The sequence below is a fragment of the Mastomys coucha genome, unplaced genomic scaffold (assembly GCF_008632895.1).
Source record: "Mastomys coucha isolate ucsf_1 unplaced genomic scaffold, UCSF_Mcou_1 pScaffold14, whole genome shotgun sequence".
NCBI lineage: Eukaryota > Metazoa > Chordata > Mammalia > Rodentia > Muridae > Mastomys > Mastomys coucha.
Genome location: NW_022196896.1, coordinates 135,270,238 through 135,292,505, shown reverse-complemented (window position 1 = coordinate 135,292,505; position 22,268 = coordinate 135,270,238). Strand labels below are relative to the sequence as shown.

General features: G+C 43.7%; 1 protein-coding gene and 1 long non-coding RNA gene across 10 annotated transcripts in view; one reads left to right on the top strand and one right to left on the bottom strand.

The window, feature by feature from the left end:
- The window catches only part of LOC116088883, a 78,468-nt gene extending 64,086 nt beyond the window's left edge, over positions 1 to 14,382 (top strand). Inside the window, exons 2-5 of the long non-coding RNA XR_004118059.1 lie at positions 8,622 to 8,724; positions 10,905 to 11,138; positions 11,699 to 11,772; positions 14,176 to 14,382. This is a non-coding gene — a long non-coding RNA (uncharacterized LOC116088883). The remainder of the gene's footprint in view (positions 1 to 8,621; positions 8,725 to 10,904; positions 11,139 to 11,698; positions 11,773 to 14,175) is intronic.
- Dlgap1 (DLG associated protein 1) overlaps positions 1 to 22,268 on the bottom strand; it is a 791,008-nt gene that overhangs the window by 129,188 nt on the left and 639,552 nt on the right. The gene's annotated exons all lie outside the window — the stretch shown is intronic.

The window sequence follows — 22,268 nt, the reverse complement described above, 5'->3', positions numbered from 1 at the left end:
TCCTTAACCAGGCGGCCCAGCTTGGTAACGGGGATCCACTCCTTGTCTTCAGCTTTACCTCCGCGAGCACCGAGGCCTCGACCACGGCCACGCCCTCGACCACGACCGCGGGCCCCTAAGACCGCTGCCGAATCCTCCGCGGAAGCCGCATGGCCTCCTAATCCTGGGCCCCCGGGTCCTCCGGGCCCTCCCGCTGCACCGGCGTCATCCGCCATTTGGTGTTTTCCCAGAGAAGAAGAAGCGGTACACACTTTTAATCCCATGAAATCCAACGAAAGTAAAGTTTGTAGAAGAAAGCACACATGCTTGAAAGTGATGTCTAACTGAATGGCAGAAAAATCGATGAATCAGAGAAAGATTTGACAGGATAGGATATGCCCAGTTCTTATAAGGACAGAGAGAAAAGAGCGGCTGCTTAAGAGAGCAGTGCTGAGAGAGAGGAGGAAGTTTTATCAGGAGAGTTTTACAGAGGTTGAAGAGAGAATAAGTTAGACACAGGTGAAAACAAAATCAGCCATAGAAATGTAAAGGAGCCAGAAGGAGCCAGATTAAAACAGATCTCCAGAGGCTGAGCAGAGCAAAATTTCAGGAGAAGCCAAGAGAGAAGCTAGATTGAATCAGTCAGCTTGGAGAGGAGTTTGAGCCATAACAGCTGAGTTGAACCAGCCAGCCAGGGCTCAGAAAGAACTAAAAAGGATGAGCTTATTCAGCAGCAAATCTCAGAGGCTGAAAACATCAGGCCAGTGAAAGATGCTTTTGCACAGAGAGAATGTAACCCTATTTGATTTAATGATTGAATGTAACCCTATTATGATTTCAGTCTTCAGAGACTACACCCGACTCCTGACCTTTGAGTCTCTACAATATAGTAGTAATGCTGTTCTCAGGTGCCATTTCTATGAAATGTATCACAGTCACATCACAGCCACAGGAGGAAACCGATACAGGCTCCACTCTCAAACACATGTTCCACTCACTTTGATATGCCTCAGATTATGGATGCCCATTTAGCAAGATTTTGTTCTTTTGATTATCCTATCAAGTTTTCTCTAACTTGAGTAGTTTAAGAAGATAAATGATGTGGTCAGGGATGTAGTTTAGTTGCTAGAATGTCTTGTCTTGTAAGCATAAGACTGTGGGTTTGATACAAGCACTGTAGAACTCTCTTTCTCTCTCCCCTCCCCCTCTGGACACACACACACATACACACACACACACACACACACACCCTCACGAAGAAAAGGAATACCAATGCCAATAACAAAAGCAGATGTAGGGAACACAGTAGCAGAACTGATTTGGTACAATTCTCCCTTAGTTGCTTCAGATTCAACACGATGCTGATAGTATCGGAGCTGACAAGAGATTGGTCTCCAGCTTAAAATGATCAAGGACAAAGAAACGAGGAGTTGGGTTTTATCGTACATCATTACCATTACGGTTGGTTAATTTCTTTTCAAGACAAGGTCTCCCTATGTGGCCTTGACTGACGAGGAGCAGGCTGACCTCAGACTCATAGAGACCTGCCTGCCTCAGTACTGAGTGCTGACATTATAGTTGTTTAAGTCACCATGTCGGGCTTTTAGCCTACTTTAATTTAGTTTAACTTTTTTTTGAAACATAGCCCAGGCTAGTGTGGAAGCTGCTATGTAGCTGAATGTGCCTTTGAACTTCTGATCTTCCTGCCTATTCCTGGGCTGCTGAGCTTATAGGCCTGTGCCTTTCCACCTGTAGGGATGGGACCCAGGGCTCTGTGCATGTTGGACAAGTGCTTTACTCACTGAACTATGCTCTTGGTCCCTAGGCTTTGATCAGACTTTGTTAGTAAATTACATAAAATCATCACAATGAAGAAGTACTCTTAAAAACACAAAGTATTTACACTGTAGCTAGGAATTAACAGTAAAGTATTTACACTGTAGCTAGGAATTAACAGTAAAGTATTTACACTGTAGCTAGGAATTAATAGGGAGTCCAAGGCAAACTGGATTCAGTAGCAGCTGTGTAACAATAACCATTGTTATGATGACCACATCCATTACAGACTTTTACAATGTAGCCATATTGTTAGACAGAATTATTTCCCTTCCAAAAGAACTGTGGTTAGTAGTTACCAAATATTAAGCCCTTGTTTCATACACAGGAAGCCTCACAGTCTAAAATCCAACAAAGTTGAGCTGCAAAGTACAAATCTAGCATCATAAAGGGAAGCAGAGAGAGGGTGGCCTGAGGATGGATGTACCTCAACAGTCTAAAGAAAACGAAAGGAGGAATCGAATGCTCAAAAATTATAGAAAGAGAACAGAAAACTGTTCTGTATAAAAGCTATGGAAAATATCCTCGTAAAGTTTTGCATGTCACTGTTGATAATATTTGTATTTTTCATCATATAAAGGTCTTAGATTTTAAATAAAAAAGGACAAAGTAAAATAAAAACGAGAAAGGTCTGCCTTTAGGCAAGATGGCAAATGGCCACGGTGTGGGAAGCATCCGGCTTTGCCGTGCTCCCACAGCTTCTTCACTTCACCGCCTCCTTCCTACAGCCTTCTCCATGGTGTCTGGAGCCTTCCAGGATCCTTTCCTACTGAAAGTTCCTGTGCACTGTAGGGACATGCTAATCATAAACAGACTACACTGAAAACATTGCCATTTAGGACCCTGGATTTGGCTTCTACTCTGCTAGGAAGCTTCCTCCTCATCCTGGCTTCCTACTTCCCCTATGTACAGATTTTTAAGGTCTAACCCCATGTTTAAGCTCCCCTATAAACGATGTTTTTATAGGCTACAGCCCTGGGCAGTGTCCACTAAACTACAAAAGCCACCTTTGAAGCAGGTCCCTTGTATCGCTTTACTGTGATCTGTAAAGTCAGCTCTGTGGTTTTTGAGGAAGAATTTAAATGCATTTATTTATCTCTTCGCTCACGTTCAAACCAATTTAGTCCCAAACCTCAGGCTATAATTGATATCCTTGAACAACAAACCTTTTCATCGGCTGGAGCAACAAAGTTAAAAACCTCGCCGATGAATCCGACCTTCCCTGCGCTGGACTGTTTATGGAGTTTGAGAAATGTAATTTTATATTTCCCAGAACCAGGGTCGGCTTGCCCTCGCCTTGGTGGCCCTCTCAATAATCTTTGTCCTTGTGATTATCAGACAACACATATCGTGTGTCCTTTGAAAGCAGAGCTATCTTTTTTCTCCTTTAAATGGCACACGATTAAGAAGAAAGGTGACCATAGTTTCAATGGAAAGCTGATATATGCTGAGATTTGCTGTTGGTCTCAGCAACCAAAACACGGGTGATGTACAGAGAGTTCTACTTTCTAGGACCCACACAAATGCACCAGGCCAGTGTGGCATGATGGATGTTTAAATATCTCTTTGTGTGTGTGTGTGTGTTTGTGTTTGTCTTGGAAGTCATGATCTTGAGAAACAGAAGAAGAAGGTGCCGAGGTATAAACAAGCAAGCAAACTAATTAATTTTGTAGTTAAAGCAACTTGGAAAATTCTGGAAGAATTAAAAAGACAATTCTTAAGAACCTTCAGAAAGGTAATAAGGTTATGACCTCCTACCTCCTAAGAGGTTTATAGCCTAGGATGACCATGAGATTTTTTTTTTTTTTAGTTTGAGTCTAAAACACATCATGATCTCCTGGGACATAGCTTGGGGAATGTTCACAAGTACCCCCATCTACCTCATTTTTAAGGGAAGGTTCTGAAGTTCTAGTTCTTAAATTCTGGGATGACTAGTGGAAACAAGGTCTGGCTAAGGATTTAAGTGGAGCAGCCGAAAGCAGGAACCACTTACCGTGGCTTTGGGCAGGACATACATGCAGAGAAGATCAGTTTGTGGTTTTCTGTTATGGGCACAGAAGGAAAGTTAAGTTACCCTCTTAGAGAGAGCATCTGAAACACATCCAGGGGATCTCTACACCTGATGAGTTAAAGATTTTATTATTTTTATTTTATGCCTGTGAATACCTGCATGTGTGTCTGTGTGTCATGTGTGTGCCTGATGCCCTTGGAGGCCAGAAGAGGGCATTGGATGCCCTGGAACTAGAGTTATGGGTGATTGTCAGCTGTCATGTATGTGCTGGGAACAGAACCCAAGTCCTCTACAAGGGCAGCTGATGCTCTTCACCAGTGAGCCAGCTCTCTAGCTCCATTTAAAATTAGATACACGTGTATGCATGTGAGTGTGTGTGAGTGTGAGTGTGTGTGTGTGTGTGTGTGTTACACATACGTGGGGAGGTCAGAAGACAACTTGCAGAAGTCAGTTCTCTCCTTCTAACAATGGTTTCCAGAAATTGAACTGAGGTCATCAGGCTTGGCTCTACCTGCTGAGCCACGGTCTTGTGAGCTTATCACATGACGGGTTAATTGCAGAAAACAGGGGTGAGATGAGGGTAAGTCACTCAGCTAGGTTGAATGAACATGACTGACTTTTGGCATGCAAGCTTTTGGGTTTAGGAATTTGCATTTATGTAAAGTTGAACACTGCCTTTCTGAGAAGAGGAGGCATTCATAGCATCACTGAGCAACATATTAAAGAGGCACTGAGGAATTAGTTGCTATCACATTTCCTGTAAGGAAAGACAAATAGAAAACTGAAATCAGGGTTGGCAAGATGGCTCAGTGGGTGAGAGCACTGACTGCTCTTCCCAAGGTCCTGAGTTCAAATTCCAGCAACCACATGGTGGCTCACAACCCGTAATGAGATCTGATGCCCTCTTGGGTGCGTCTGAATACAGCTTATAAATAAATCTTTGGGCTGGAGCAAGCGGGGTTGACCAGAGTGAGCAGAGGTCCTAAATTCAATTCCCAACAACCGCATGAAGACTCACAACCATGTGAACAGCTACAGTGTACTTATATACATAAAATAAATAAATCTTAAAAAAAAGAAAAATGAAACCAAACTAATGGTTTGTATTTTCTACTGTTTTTGCCAAAGTTCGTCCCCCATCCCCTCATTTCGTCTATATCCAAAAGAAGCTATCCTTAGGAGAACTTTGAAAACTTAGTAATTATTTTAACATTATCAAAACAATACCCAAGGAAACAAGTTCCTGGTTGTGTCCATGCTGCCTCTGGTAATGTAATTTAGCTAGAGATCAAAGGTCAAGTGCCTCTTAGCCAAGGCTAAGTAATCATCCCCATTATGTGTGTTTTTGGAAGTGTTTTTATTGTTAGTACAAAGTGAAATGGACATTCTCCCTCCTACGAGCCACTGATCGTGTGAGTCTGCATCTTGGAGCATTTTAGAAGAGGCAATTGGAAAGTTCTTATGGCCTGCGGAGTTCAAATGCGATTTTGTCATTTTAATTAGAAGTTTATTTATTTATTTATTTTTTTACCAGGCATCAGAGCATCTGGTGTCAAGGCACAGTGAAATAAAGAGCCATTGCTTTTCAAGGTTGCTTAGTACCTTTCCCCATCTATTTACCCTGACAGAGGCTTAGCCTGGTAAGCCAACACTACTGCAGTGGAGGTTCCATGGTTAGACCCTGATGCTCGCCTGTGGAACTGCTCCATAGCCTCTCTGCAGTCAGTCTCCAATCACTGTCCTGTTACGGAGTCCTGTGCTCACAGGGACATGGGTACTACGTCTCAGCTATTGTCTGTGACCAACTTCGTCCATTAACTTTCACCTTCTCTTTTAGGAGATGAAGACCTGTCCCCGGCATTCTGATTTGTCTAGTGTTCCTGAGCAAGTGGTGAAGTGGGGTTGGGAGACTGGCAGGACCACAGTCCAGTTCCATAGTTGTGCATGCGGAATCTCAAGACTGGTCACAGTAATGAAAGCCATCTGGGATGGCCATTAAAGCTCTTCAGCGCTTCGCTTGAGGGACTTTTGGTTCCTCAGTGTAAAAGCCACTGCATGTCCTTTCACTGCTAACATCAAGGAACAAATATGAGGTGAAATGTAGTTTCTGAAACTTGCTTTTCTTCTTCCTCACAAATATAAATCTGCATGGTGGAAAATGTAAAACATTTAATTACACTGTACATAACAGAAACTAGTTAGGAAATGGATCTTAATGTGAAAGCAATCACAGCTTAGAGTCTGTCTGCCAGTCAGAGGAGTGGGGCAGATTCCTGCTAAAGATGATTATCTCACAAGGAAAGGGAAACCCAGATGCACCAGCATAAGTGACTCATAACAACCTGGAATATAATTGTGCACAGGGCCATGATTCCTCTGTAGTTCAACAGCTTGAGTCATGGTGCCCCAACGCATTCAAAGTCCCAGGAAGGCCCAAGGTGGGAATTGGGCCTTTTAAGTGATCGGGCCACTTGCCTGGACAATCAGAAGCAAAGGTTATGGGGTGGGTACTTTTCGCTTTGTGGTAGCAGACCATTCCAGGACTTTAGAAGGTGAAACCCCGATGATTCTGGCTGCTTGCAACCATTTAAGAAAAGGATTAGCAGAGAGGACAGCACCCAGAGACCAGATGGTGGTTCCAGGCACCCACAGCACTAAAAAGTCTTAGGCTCCAAAATGCAGAATCTTTAAGGAAGGAAGGCCGTGGCTTGGGAACACTTGGGGAACGGGGTTTTGGAGTGATCCCAACAAAGGGTTAAACTCCCCAAGTGCTAGCAGGCTTTCATTCTCGAGGTTTGAATTTTACTGTATTGATTTCAAACATTGTTTAGCAGTATAAGGGGAAAGTTTGGAGAACAGGATTATAATGGCGAGAAAACCACAAGAACTACAGATAAATGTGGAGAGGGCAAGTGACCGAGCTGATAGCAAAGACAGAAATCGCCAGAGAGGCTCAGAGTAGGAAGATTGTGCTGCATATCTGAACGCACACGCGCCGGTAGGGTCAGGAAGACTGCTCAGAGTGAAAGACTGCTTTCTCTTGTTTTCCTTTAGTAGGGAGAGCTGTTTGGAAGCTCACCAGTTGTGGACACATTCCACCGCTGGTGTTCACTCTTTTCCCATGCACATAGACATAAATAGCGGCCACCAGAGGGCAATATTGCACGCGAGCAAGCAGAGAGCATGCCCTGGGATTACTGTGGCCTACGTTGAGCAAATTCCTCCGTGCCCCCTTCACGCCTCTGATCTGACAGTTCCCCCAGCACCAGGCATGGGTCTCTGTGGACAAGGACACCATCAGGAACATTCTGGCTGCTTTGTAAAACTGTAAGCCCCCTAGGAACAGACTTTTTTGAAATGTAAAAGCAGAATGCCAAGCTCACCGAGAGGATGGAGGCCTCTGACTCACCCTATGGCATTTCTTCATGTGCTCTTCCCAGGAGCAACACTGCAGAGCTCCCTGGAGGGGCTCTGGAAGTTGGGGTTGTATGGAAACGCTTCCTCTGGGAGTGTGTGTTCTCTTTCTCTCATTAAAGAGAATTTTAGTTTCATGACTCAGAGAGAAATTGTCAGTTTGAGAACCCATCGCTAGATTTTCTTTTAAATTTCCTCTAAATAGCTGAACTAAAGTGTCAGAGAGAACGCTAGGATTTAGGATCTCAGCTGAGCAGCATGGGGTCACAGGGAGTTGGGGAGGAATCTCCACCTGGGGTTTACCTTGACTCTTTGTTGGAGCTTTACCTGGACATTCCTGAGTTGCTGTCATGAGACCTGGAGGAATGCCTGCAATTAGGACAAACATCTCCAGGACTTATTAATATTGGTATTTGATGTCTTTCGGATGTTTTGGGCAGCTAACATGCAAACGGGAATAATCAACATCTACAGTACTGTATTTTGGGATTCTAGAGTGAAGTAATAGAAGTCAGAGGCGTGACTCTAAAGACTTGTTTCTGTAGTTCAGTTCACAAAATTCAGGGTGGAATGTGATTATAAATAGAAAAAAATTTGGATAAACGTCAATTAATTAATTAACTAGTTTTGTATCTGTGCACAAGGTGTACTTGTAGAAGCCAAGGAACAATTTGTGGGTGTCAGTTTCTCTCTTTCCACCATGTGGGTCCTGGGGAATGAAACTCAGGTTGCCAGGCTTGGCTGCAAGTAACATTTACCTCCAGAGCCATCTCGTAAGCCCCCATATTTTTTAAGATGGTGAATGTGGTCCCCATGTTGGTCAGGCTGGCCTTAAAGGGTTCTACCACTCAAATGCTGGGCCTACAGCCATGCCCCACTGCTTCCAACTAAGAAATTCAGATATTCATTAGAAGATAAAGGCACATAATATGGTAGGGTTCTTTAATTTTTTTGGGCCAAACAGATTTGTTGGCATGGAGACTTCAGTAAACCATCTGTGAGGCTATCTGAAGAGAATCTAAAATAAATGAACGAATTAATCCAATTTATTTTGGGGAAGGAAACATTTCCAATGTTTCAGACTGCTCCCTGGTAAAAGTGGAGTCTAGCCTTTATTTTGGCCACAGGAAACCAGTGTTATCTGCTGGAAGGAGTTTGTCTTGACAGTCGGCTAAAACCATGGTGCTGAAAGAGATGATCGCTCTGAATCATCAGCAAACGGGGGACCAGAGCATGGTTTCATGGAGTACCTTCAGCAAAAGAGGGCTAGAACATTGTTTTATGAAGTACCTTCAACGTTCATACAATTCTAGACTTAAAATGACATTTACTCCAGTACAGTCATTAATGATTCTACCTTTTTTTTTTTTTTTCACTTTAGAAAATGTCCTGGTTTGGATGACAAGCTAAGTGGCCACTGTACTCCTCTCCATAGTTCCTGAGCCTGTGGGAAGATGAACACAGATGGGGCCTTCTGTGACCAGGTTCAGGACCTACCCGTTAGCTTCCCTGCAGAGTTTATACACTCACAGCTCCAGAGCAAAGGCAATATGGAGAGGGCAGAAGATAGGATGAAATAAAGGTCTCTTACCAAAAATGCTTACAGATATATACCACATTCTGTCTCTGGAATGTCCACAGACAACCCCTCCCCCATGCTAATGATTGCTCCCTGGTTTATGATACTACTGGGTGATAGCAGAACCTTGAGAGGGTGTGTCCTAATGGAAAGGAGTTAGGTCATTGATAGTAGGTCTCTGGAGGATACACTAGGATGCCAGTTCCTTGGTTTTTGGTGATCTCAGGCTGCCTTGGCTTGCCATGTGGGACCATGAGGGCCTTACCAACACATGCCCTTAAAACATGGGCTAACTGATAAAATCAACTACTGTCTATGAAACATGGATCAAACTAAGCCTTTAAATCAGTAATCTCAAGCATTTTATTAATGGAAATCTAACATGAGAAAATTTTTAAAGATTTACTTATTTTATGTATATATATGAGTATACTGTAACTGTCTTTAGACAGTTCAGAGACACCGGAAGAATACACTGTATCCCATTACAGATGGTTGTGAACCACCATGTGGTTGCTGGGAATTGAACTTAGGACCTCTGGAAGAGCAGCCAGTGCTCTCAACTGCTGACCCTTCTCTCCAGCCCCAAAGTATGATAATCTAATGGAAATATAGATTTTGAGTTAAGGAAGCATGGCGATAAGCCCAAAGAAAGCCTATACATTTGAGATGCAGAAATAATGCTAATGGCTGGCTGAGTGACATTTGATCTGGGTGCACAGAGAAATTTAGGAGATTCAGATAATGGATCTTGGACTCCAATCTGAGGCCAAGGCCACGGAAGCAAGAAGCACAGGAAAGCAGGCCCTCAATGAACCTCAGTTCTGTGGTGTTGGATACCTATACACAACAGGATGTGAACTGTAAAGTCCCAGAAATACACAACTCATAGGTGCATTTATTTTTATTTTTTTTAATAATGTGTGTGTTAGTGTTAGAAATCCAACTCAGGTCCTTGTGCATAGCAGGAAGAATTTTACCAGTCAGCTATACCCCTAGTCCTTGGCTTTCTTTTCAGAGAGGGCTTTGCTCAGTCTGGCCTTGAACTTGCAATTCTGCTTGTGCCTCCTAAATCTTGAGATCGACGGCAAGAGCCACCATGCCCCGCTCATATTTTAGTGTTATCATTAATCTCTTATTGTGCCTCATTGTGGCAAAATAAGAAGCAATAAGGAGTTGAGAGAAGCAACTTGAGGAAGCATTTATTTTCATCTCACAGGTGCAAAGGATGATGGGGGGGGCGTGTTGACTGGAGTGGTTTTTATAGTCCATGGTGGGAACTTGCAATAGTGCCCTCACATGGTGCCCACATGGCAGAGACAGGACAGAAGCAACACCCAAGGCCTCCCCAGGTGGCCTAGTTCTTGGAACAAGGCCTTATCTCTTAAAGAGCCACAGCCTCCAAATATAGTATATGGAAACTCAATGCCCAAAACTCAGGCCTACTGGGACAGTCTAAATTCAAACCATCACACACACACACACACACACACACACACACACACACACACACACACACACTCACACACACTTGGGTTCTGTCATGTGTGTAGGCACCCATCATAAGTCTCATCCCATGTAGAAAAGATGGGGAGAGACTGACATACATCATGGGTAGGAAAGAAAAGTTTCTAAGTGAGAAGTTGGCAGAGATTTCTATTAAGAAGAATGGCAACATTGTTGGATCTGGAAATGTGGGCCAAAAAGAATTTTGCTGTTGGGCAGTGGTGGCACAAGCCTTTAATCCCAGCACTTGGGAGGCAGAGGCAGGCAGAATTTTGAGTTCAAGGCCAGCCTGGTCTACAGAGTGAGTTCCAGGACAGTGAGGGCTATACAAAGAAACCCTGTCTTGAAAAAACAAAAACAAAAACAAAAACAAAAACAAAAACACAAAGAAAAAAGAATTTTGCTGTGAAATTCAAGAGGAGAATTGGGTTCAACCAGGGAGAACTGAATGCCAACCAGGGAATTACAGAGGGAGCTGGATGTTATGTGAAAATAAAGCTGTGAAGGGCATAGTGTTTGTTTGTTGGTTTTCTTTAAAAAGTTTATTAATATGTGTGTGTGTATGTTTATGCCACACAGGGTTCCAAGCAGCTGCGAGTTGACTACTGTGGTTTCTGGGAACCAAACTCAGGTGTTCTGATGGAGTAAGATGTATTCTTAACTTTGAAGCCATCTCTCCAGTCCCTGCGGAGTCCTTATTCACCCAGTTCTACCTGCCTGTATGAATATGCCTCATGTCTGAATATTCCCTGACTACCATGACTATGTGTCAGTCTGAGAAAAGATAAGGAGAAAGACAGGTATGAAAGACAGGTATGAACACCTCCACCTTTGAGAAACACTTCTTGATTTTAACTGCAACTCAGACTGACCTTGAACATGATGCAGATCTTTATTTAGCCTGGATTCCCACTTAGGCACAGTATGTATTTCTTTCCCTATTCTCTTTCCTTCCTTCTTTCCTTCCTTCCTTCCTTCCTTCCTTCCTTCCTTCCTTCCTTCCTTTTCTCTCTCTCTCCCTTTCTTTCTTTCTTTCTTTCTTTCTTTCTTTCTTTCTTTCTTTCTTTCTTTCTTTCTTTCTTTCTTTCTTCCTGTCTGTCTGTCTGTCTGTCTGTCTGTCTGTCTGCCCTTTTTTTTTATTTTAAGACAGGGTCTATCTATGTACCTTAGGCTGACCTGGAACTTACTGAGTAGCATATGCTGGTATCAGACTTGTGGAAACACTTCTGCTTCTGCTTCTTAAATTATGATTACAGGTATGAGCTAGTGTGCCCACCCTCTCATGTAGATGTGATGGAGGTGGATTCCTTTGTGCATTCTTGATAGTTACATCCATAGTGGTCTCTGATATCTGTATTGCTTCACTTCTGCAGGGCAAGAATCATATTTTCAATGAAGTCAAGGAAAATGTTTGGCTGGTTGACAGGGGCTCCTTGGAGTCAGTCAGGTGGGTGAGGCCTTCTGTTGTGATGGGCGTCTGGACCTAAGTGACTTTTAGTTTTTCTACCTGCTTCTCAAAGAAGGAGCAAATCTGAAGGAGATGCAGCCATGGATGAGGTAAGGCCCAGCAATGGCAGTGGAACCAAAGGCACACCTGACAGTATCTGGGATGAGGACTCAGAACCCTGATAAGCAACTTAGGTACAGCATCTTGAAGGTTCTCTCCTGGCTTTCTAGTTGCTAGAAGGAGGAAGGGTGACATTACAGATTTTAAGGATGACAGCATAGATTTCACCTTTCATCCTTGAACTTGGGAAGTTTTAATTTGGCCAAATATAATTTACAAAGAAATGGGAAACAAAAACTTTATGAAGTTAAATTGTTTAACGACTTAATTCAATAAACACCTACCAAGTACCCATACTGGGCCCATGGTGGGAATTCCCTCCTTTAAATCAATCACATATATATTTGCCAATAATGGTAAGAGACCTAAAGAATCCCTACAAGTAAACTCAAATCTCTGCCTGGCCCTAAGTGAGAATGTAAAGCTGCAGCATCATCCAGCTCCTTACCAAGCGCTTCATCTTGTGCTGTCTACCCATTTCCAGCTATTTACCAAAGACGCTGATCAGTGCTCACCTATGACTCAGAAGGATGGGTTCTAAGAACCCATCACTGTAATCAGTAATCAATCAGCAATATTAATCAAGGTCTGATTAGCTGGAGCTGAATTCCTAGGAAATGCCAATGGAGCTGAAAATAACTGCCCCAGTCAACCGTGTGAATCCTACCATTATTCAGGGAGTCAGCAATACCTGAGCTCTGGCACCTACTCAGTATACAGAGAACATGTACTGGGTCCTGCAGGGCTCTGCAGTGCAGAAACTGAGGACTTAGTGTATGGTATACATAGGAAGAGGTGGGATTCCCTGCACATGGTATAGATGAGAAGTAGGGTTTCTTGCTGAGCTGCACATGCCGGCAGTCATGTTTTTACTATGTTGGGTTTCCTTGTCTTTTTTTTTTTCTTTTTTTCAAAGATTTATTTAGTGATGTTCTTACTATACTGGGCCTCCTTGTCTTTTTCTTTTCTTTTCTTTTCTCTCTCTCTCTCTCTCTCTCTCTCTCTCTCTCTCTCTCTCTCTGTTTCTTTCTTTCTTTCTTAAAGAAGATTTTTTTATCTTTATTTACACGAGTACACTGTAGCTGTCTTCAGACACACCAGAAGAGTGCATAGGACACTATTACAGATGGTTGTGAGCCACCATGTGGTTGCTGGGAATTGAACTCAGGACCTCTGGAAGAGCAGTCAGTGCTCTTAACTGCTGAGCCATCTCTCCAGCCTTGGCTTCCTTGTCTTTAACTTGAAGCTTAGCATAGAGCATGCTCAGTGTTCCCAGTCTGAATGATTAGACAGTGTAGTCAACCTACTGTAGCTACAGGTTCTGTATCTTTTGAACCATCTCGATGAGGTTTTAAAAAGGATTTGGTAAAAGATAATGTTCCTTTTGAGCAAGAGCTTTTCTTGTCATTATGTGCAGTATTAATACCTGTGCAGACGTGTGTGTGTGTTGAGTGCAGGTGCTCTCACACACGGGAAGCTTCAGATCCTTCTTGGTAGCTGGCGTTACAGGTAGGTGTGAGCTGTGAGGTGCTGGGAATAGAACTCAAGTCCTCTGTTGGAGCCGTCTGCACTCTGAGCCACTGATGCATTTCTCCAACCTTTGCTGTCATTTCCTAAGCATTAAAGTACAGCTGCTCTTACAGAGCACTTGCCTTGTATGATTTGTGGTGCTGGGGAGTGAACCCAGGGCCTTATGGATGTGTGCGTATGCTCTCTCTTCCTCAGCGACACCTCTAGCTGCCCCGGATATTTGCACTGTACTAGGTACTTTGTATTTTAACCATCTAGAGATGCTGGAGCAAGTGTGTAGGTTATATGGTAATAACCACTAGTTCATAGAAGGAATTTGGGCATCTGTGGGCTTGGTAGTCTTGAGAACAGAGGGATAACACTATTTGGCATATGTCTTTTCTTTTATTCTATATCTTCTAGGCCTAGTTAGCACTGGATATAGAAACAGAGTGGAGACAGAGGTACGCTTCCCTGTCTCTGAAATCCAAAGAATCAGTGCAGGTCAGAACTTGGTTTCCTTTCTAAACCAACACTCAAGCAGAAGCGCAGATCCACTAAGAGTGAGCTCTTTTCTGCCAGCCTCTGAGGAGCCCAGATCACTGCTCAGTTGTGTGGTAGAAGGAATGATTCTCTGTGTCCCTGAGTTTAGGACACACTGCTGAGCACGTGAATGGATCTGTGCTTCTCTGTGAATAAATACCCCACGCCTCTTCATTTTATACCAGGAAAGACCAACTACGGCTTACATGCTCTCTTGTCTCATATTTACAGAAAAGAGAGGACTTTAGAGAAGATGGTAAGAAAGGCTTGTGGATCTTTCTGGTAAGTAAAAAGCCTCACCTTCCCCTGTGTATTTCTGGGGGGAGGAGGTGCACTTCATTACTTTTATCCTACCCACTGCAGAAGGAATCTCTCTCTCTCTCTCTCTCTCTCTCTCTCTCTCTCTCTCTCTCTCTCTCTTAAAAAACAAAAACACTAGTACCACCACCACCACCAAAACCTTGACAAAAGAGGCAGGAATTACAGAGTTTATAGAGACTAACCCAAACTTTTCCTGGTCCCCAGGAAGTCTCCTATCAGAACTTTGGTTTTTTTTTGGTTTTGTTTTTGTTTTTAAAGATAGGGTCCCAGTATACAGTTCTGGCTGTCCTGGAACTAACTATGTAGATCAGGCTGGTCTTGAACTCACAGAGACCTGTCTCCATTGGAGTACTGGAATTAAAGGCATAAATCATCATTCCCTGTCTCCATTTTTTTTTTTTTTTTTTTTTTTTTTAATAAATCTGGTACAGATGTCACGGTTCTAAGCTCTGAGATCACAGTAGTAAGAGAAGTGCACCCAATAGGACCTACATGGCAGATGCCATGGCACTTTCAGGAAGAGTCCTGAAGACAAAGAAAGCATCCAAAGGCTCAGGAGGAAATGTGGGTGGGACTCCAGATAGACCTGGGAGCGGAGGTGTTGGAAGCTGGTGGGTGGGACTCCAGTTAGAGCTGGAAATAGGGGTGTTGGGAGCTGGGAGGACTGCAGACTCAGGAGGCAGCATTGTCAGAGCCTGGGAGAGGGTGGGGGTGGGGAAGCTAGCTGGGTCTAGGAAGGTCAGAACTGCAGCTCTGAGGGTGGTTGTCTGTTACAGGTGTCCTAGGGAGGCACGAACTCAGGAAGAAGGCAGGGAGATGGGCACTCACAGCAGCAGGCTGGGGAAGCAGGGTGGGTGAGGGGCAACAAGAGGCCAGTGTGCTTGGAAGAGAAGACTCCAGAAACATGCCAGAGAGCTCAAAGAAGTGAGAGGGACACAAAGGAGCTGGCTTGGCAAGGGCTTGGTCCTTGTAAAAATACAATGACCTCAGCCCCAAAGTGTGCCCAGCCAACCTGAGAGGAAGGGAGTGAACCAAGGAAGTATCACCTGGCTGGTTTAAATCTGATTAAGACATTGCTAACTGGGGATGATAAAAGCCAGAATAAAAGCTGGAGCAGATGCCTCTCTCATACAATGATTCCAGTGACGGCCTGCTTTTATCACAGATTTGAATCAGCTCCTACAAATGATAAGAGTCACACACACACACACACACACACACACACACACACACACACACACACAACCAGGTGAACTGGCCTGTTCATGGAATGTTTATGCAGAGTGGGTCCACGGGTACAAAGGGGCAATGTGAACAAAGGTAAAAACAGCCACCCACATTGGACCAGGTGAGACTACCTGCTCACATAATCGGCTATACCGTGGCTGGGAGTAAGACATCCATCCATCTGATTGTGATCATGTGTCTTTAGGATGGGGGGGAGGTGCCAGGTCAGGCTGGAAGGCTCTCTCCCTCTCCTCCTGATACCAAACATCCATATGTTGCAAGCTAGCCCAGCCTTAGAGGTGGCTGGAAGCTTTAAGAGGAGGGGCTTAGCTGGAGGATGCTAGGTACTGGTGGTGTGGGGTTCAGATCCCATTTCTCTCTGAGTTTCTTTTTATTTTCCAGTTGCTGTACAGTGAACAGACCTCTTGAAATTCTTGCTATAATGTGCTGGGATGTTGTCAGCCCATCCCATGTGAGCACACACAGAAACAATGAGCCAGAGTAAACATTTCCACTGATGAAGCTGATTGCCCCAGGCTTTGGGAATGGTGGCAGAAAGCTGCTACTATAGGAATATACACAGAGCAATTTATACACACACACATATATACACACAAAGGAATATATAGCAATATACATTCCACTGCCTGTGTCTATAGATTCAACCAAGGAACTCCTGTTATATGGTCTGAATGTTACTTCCCAAATCATAATAACATATGCACAACTTGGGTAGCACTTACACTGCATTAGGTATAAGTAATTCCGACATAAATGAAAGTATATCTGAAGGTGTCCATAGCTTACATGCAGATATGATGCCATATAAGGTTAGAGACGAGCATGGTCCTTGAATGGGTGGTTACTGGGGTAGTGTTGATGCTAGAATCATTCCCCACAACACCTAATGTGCATATACCACAGTATATGATATGGAACTGAAGAATCTATGGCTCACAGGGACTGAGGGAGGGCCATGGCCAGTTAAGGGATAGAAGTTTGGTTTTTAACAGGCTCTGCTCTAACCACTGAGGCTGTAAATCCAGCATGAACATTTACTGAATGAGTTTCCCTGAACTTCACGCACCCTCAGTTCCTCTTGAAAATGGGCCCATCTTTATTTCTAGATTTTCTGGTATGCCCTGGTCCATAGCAAGGTTTATACTAGAAGATATTATGGGTGGGGACAGAGCTGGACTCATGGAGCCTGGGATGTGATGGCTGCAGGACCTGTGTTCTCAGCTGCTCAGTGTCCTTGGTCTGATTCTCCCTTCTATAAAGGGCACCAGAATCTGTTGTACTTGGAATGGGTCCTTAACCTCCCTGTCACCCAGGGCTTCCACTGCAAAGTCTTGCCAGGGTCCTTGTGTCTCCCGTTCTTCTGCATGTTAGTCCCTAAGAGTTCTCCTGAAATATCTGATGCTGTCATTAAGCCTTTATATCATTAAGAGCTGCTATCTGTGTGATGGGATTATTTTTCCCGGCTAGCCAGTGGGCTCTGATTTAAGCAGGCTTGCTGAACAGAACCAGAAGAGGCAGATCTGGGCACGGGAGGCAGAATTGGAATCCAGATAATTGTAACTCTTGTCGTCTTTTCCTTTTCTTCCATACACCACTATAGCAGCTGGGCTAGTGTTATCCACCTGTGACTGACCAAGCCCCTGACTGTCTTTGACAGGACCCGAAGACGATAGGAAAGAGAGAGGTGAGGGCAAGTCCGATGGAAGATGATGGAGTTGAGGTCTGTGAACACAGTATTCAGGGAACAGATATTTCAGACACGACTGGGAAGATTCGGCAAGCCAGGGGAAGGTTTGTCTTAAAATGGGAGTGAATAAATGTTACAGGAGCTTGGGATTGTGAGTATGTGTGATTCGCCTCTTGGGATGGTATTAGGTATATGGTGTTGGGGTAGATTTGGAGAGATCTGTAGGAATCATCAAAGCAGTCAGCCTATACCGTGCTTATACTTCTGTTCTTAGAACAGAGACTTTGCTTTGAGCCCTGACCCCACTCCCAATTTTAGCTCATTCTATATAATAGGTATTTGGTAGTTCACCACCAACTGTGTCGTATGGCATTTGTGTGATACTAAGTAGTGCTATCCGTGGGATGCCTGGTGTGCTGCAGATGTTCAGTGGGTGGCCATGGTTTGGCTGGATTGCAGAGGGCTCAGAACTGGTAGATATTTTAAGTCAATCATCAGTTATTATAATATTATATATAATATTATATGTATTAACTATTATAATCTCCGAGTCTCTCCTTGAGCCTCTGACATACATGCAAACAGAAAATGAATGTATGGGAAATCCAAAGATAAAGGTGACTTTGAAGTGACTGTCCATTTTGAATCAAATGGGAAACCAAAGGTATCCAGCATCCAGCCCTGTGCTCAAATATCCATTTGTTGTGGAAGCATCGTAATGCCCGAAGTAGCTTCTCAGAGAAGCAGCTAATCTGGGTACTACAGATCTGTCAGTCCCATCTTTCTAAAGATAAGATTTATTTTATTTTTAATTATGTGTATGCATGCTAATATGCATGTGAGGGTGTGTGTGTGTGTGTATGTGTGTGTGTGAATGTAGGTGCCTGTAATGCCAGGGGGGTTGGATTCCCCTGAAGCTGACGTTACAGGCAGCTGTGAACCATCTCTCCAGCCCCTTAACACATTACAAAAGACGTATAATTTTGATATGTTTGAGAGGAAAAGGGTATGTATGTCAATAATAATATAATTTGAGAACATCACTTCAGACCCACACCATCCTTGCCCCTTGGAGAGATGGCTTAGCAATTAAGGGAGGGTCCTATTCTTTCAGAGGATCCACGTTCAGTCCCCAGCACCCATGTCAAGCAGCACACAGCTTGGTACTAGTACTGCTGGGTTGTAGAATCAGTAAGGTGTGTAGCCTATTGCCAGAGTGAACTTTCCCTCACTGATAGTGTGATCTCAAGGGGAACTCTGGGCCTTAATCCATTTTCTTCTTCTCTTTTACTCTCTGGCTTTGGGGTGACTGTTTTGTTTTGCCATATGCTCTTGCCATGATGTATTGCCTTGCCATAGGCTCAAAACAAGAGTGACTAGCCACAGACCATGAAACAAAATGACCCTGTGATGGTTTGTATGTGCTCGGCCCAGGGAGTAGCACAATTAGAAGGTGTGACCCTGTTGGAGTAGGTGTGTCTCTGTGGGTGTGGGCTTTAGGACCCTCATCCTAGCTGCCTGGAAGCCAGTATTCTGCTAGCAGCCTTCAGATGAAAATGTAGAACTCTCAGCTCCTCCTGCACCATGCCTGCCTAGATGCTGCCATGTTCCTGCCTTGATGATACTGGACCGAACCTCTGAGCCCGTAAGCCAGCCTCAATTAAATGTTGTCCTTATGAGTTGCCTTGGTCATGGTGTGTGTTCACAGCAGTAAAACCTTAAAACAAACCCCTTTTTTTTGTTATAAGTTTATTGTCTCAGAAAGCTGTCTAACACAAGGATAAAGATCCGGTGCTGGCAGTGGATGGAAGTACATACCCCAAAGAAGGCTCTGGATGAGAACACAGACTGATATTAAATTTAATGGCAAAGCCATGAAGATCAGGGGAAAATATGTTGGTCTGGTCAACATTTGTGAGCAAAACCCTTCTGTTAGAGACATTCAACATGAGCACACAGGAGATGCGTTCACAGGTTTAAAGGCATCAATGGATATATTGTAGGGTTTCACAAATTAAGCTCACAGGGCTGTGGAGATGGCAAGCAAGAGAACCAGAGCCTGAATCCTTAACCCATGTAAAAGCTTGGTGTGATGTGCTTGTCTGTGATCCCAGAGTTGGAAGGTGAAGAGTTTTTGGACACTGGAGTTCACTGTCCAGATAGTTTAGCTGAAGCAGGGAGTTCTAGGTTCAGTGAGGGTTCCTATCTCAAAACTGTAAGGTGGAGAAATGAATAAGGAGATAACCTGACACTGAATGGCTTTGACCTGTTTCACAAAGACAGATTCCTTAGTGCTTTTTTTTTTAAAGATTTATTTATTATTACACATAAGTACACTGTAGCTGTCTTCAGACGCACCAGAAGAAGGCGGCAGATCTCATTACGAGTGGTTGTGAGTCACCATGTGGTTGCTGGGACTTGAACTCAGGACCTTCGATAGAGCAGTCAGTGCTCTTACCTGCTGAGCCATCTCACCAGCCCTTTAGTGCTGTTTTGAATATAGATTTATCACCACTTTTTTTTTCTGCTTCTGAGCTACATGTCTAGCCATCGAAGGGCAGATAACAGCAACGATGGCTTTCCATAGACTTACTCTGCACTCACTCTTCCAAGAAGCTCCCTCCTGCCTCTGGAAGCACGGTGGCCTACAGTTATAGTATAGTGTGGCCACAGATCTCTGTAACTGCTTGGGGAGCTTTGCCGGCTGGAACACTGGTAAACCTAAGACCATGTCTCTGAGAACCTTACTTTTGTGAGAATAAGAACCACAAAGACCTCGATTCACCTTTCCAAGACACTGTGGGCTGGTTTGATGTGGCTTTAGCCCTTTGTCACAAGCTCCATTCTCTCAGAAGCCACCTGCAACTGTGGTTTGTAAGTCAGCTGCTCCTGACATCTAAAGGGAAAACCTCCCAGATCCACAGAACCTCAACAGCTGGCACCATGAGAGCCCAGGAGGGCAAAGGAAGGATGTTTTGAAAATGATTTTTATGCATGGCAGTGCTTATCTCTAAGCACTTGGGGTGCAGAAGCAGGAGGATTGTAAGCTTGAGTCCAGACTAGGCTTCCTGACAAGACCCTGTCTCAAACCAATAGGATGGAATTGCTTGTGTCAATCCTCCCCAAAGAGGGTTCCTCTTAAAGCCAAGGAGTCATGAAAACATGGTTCTATGCATGAACATCGAGCATTAACTGTGTTCTGGCCTTGGCCCCCTAGTTGCATTCTGCTTATTGTATTGTTGCAGACAGACATATTCCACCTCAGGATGGAGGTGCTAAAACAGAATGTGGGGGATGGTAATAGGCCTGTGGGGGATGGTAACTCAATCAGAGTGTAGAAACAATGAACCCCAAATAAAAGGGAATTTCCCTAGGAATCTCACGCTGGGAAAAGGCTACATCTGGGGAGGAGATTTTACACAGTTCCAACATCTTGTTGGACCACTCTCTATAGGAAGAGCTGGAAGCCCAGTGAATGATAGCCCGAGTCAGTGGTGGGCAGCACCACACCTTGACCAGGAACACTTAGATCTGTACATCCTTGACTCTCTAGTGTTACTCCTGGACTCTGAAGATGAAGACAACACTTGGAGGAGTCATTGGATTTCTTTGTCCTTCTTTCTAATGTGGACACAGTAGAGAAATCTCGTTTTTTCTACTTTATACTATTATTATTTTTTTTTTATTATCTTAGAATCTTAGTAGTTAAGAGACACAACAAAGCAGGTATGTCTCTAGAGGGTATCTTCAACTACCCTGTCCAGGCACTAAACTCAAGAGACCTTAGTCATGAATTATGAAAACTCTCCTCCTCCTCTCCCTTCTCCCCTATTCTCCTTCTTTTCCTTCTCTTCTCCTCTCCCTTCTCCTCCTCCTCCTCTCCCTTCTCCTCTTCCCCCTCCTCCTCCTCCTCTACCTCCTCCTCTCTCTTTTTTTTTTTTGTCTTCTTCTATGTTATGTACTGAACCTAGCTCTTGGAACATGTAAAGCATGTGCTCCGAGAACTTCATTTAGACTGGCAGAATGTGAACACCGATACTTATGATAATGAAATGGGTCTGTAGCTCAATTGCATGGTGGTTATGGGATTCCACACCAGTGATAAAATGTGAATTTCTCATTCTCACTGTGCCAATATCACTGTCCTGATTTGGTATTACAGAACTATCTAGGTTCATAAAATGTTACTGATGGAAGAGACGAGGGAAAGTTATAAGAGATTTCTGCCCTTTTTGCAATTTTCTATAGATCCACAGTTTTCTCTCTCTCTTGCCCTCTCTCTCTCTCCCTCCCTTGATCCCTTTCCTTCTATCTCCATCCCATTCTTCTTTTTCAGTTCAAGTTTAGCTAGGTGGTTCAGACTGATCTAGAGCTTGCTGGTCTCTAACCGTCAATCCTCCTGCCTCAGTACCATGACTGTTAGGAGTATGAGAATACATTACCATACCAAGTCCAGTTTATGTCTAAGTAAAAAGTTTGATACAAAAGATGACAGAAAGAAGCTCCATAAAAATAATAAAAGCAAACATTTAAAGTCTCATTATTCTCTGGCCACAACTGACATTTTAGAGGAAAGAATAAACTTTCTCTTAAAATGAACTGGGTGTGGGTGGGTGGGTGGGTTATATAACAGAATTACTGAAAGTGGTTGAAAAGAAACCCAGGGTTTGTCTTAAAGAGACAGGGTGCTAATCCTATCCAGGATTTCAGATCACCCTCAGTGCTAATGAGCTTCGATCCATACCCAAGTCAACAACTGGTTAAGCAGACTGATGATACTATCATGTCTCCTTGAAGTCATAAAATACTCTAGGCACAGAAATTAAAATTTCACAGCATGTCATATTTTTAGAGATAAATTGAACTAGTTATTATGCTCTGTCACTTAAAGTAGAAATGACTGGAATTAGTACTATTACAATTTGCCAGTAATGCTGATAACCGGAAGGAAGAGGTATAAAGCAGCATGCCCAGCAAACAGGTATGAGCAGAGAGGAAAGGAGCACCTCAGAGCACCCACGGCCACACAGAGCACCTCAGAGCACCCACGGCCACACAGAGCACCTCA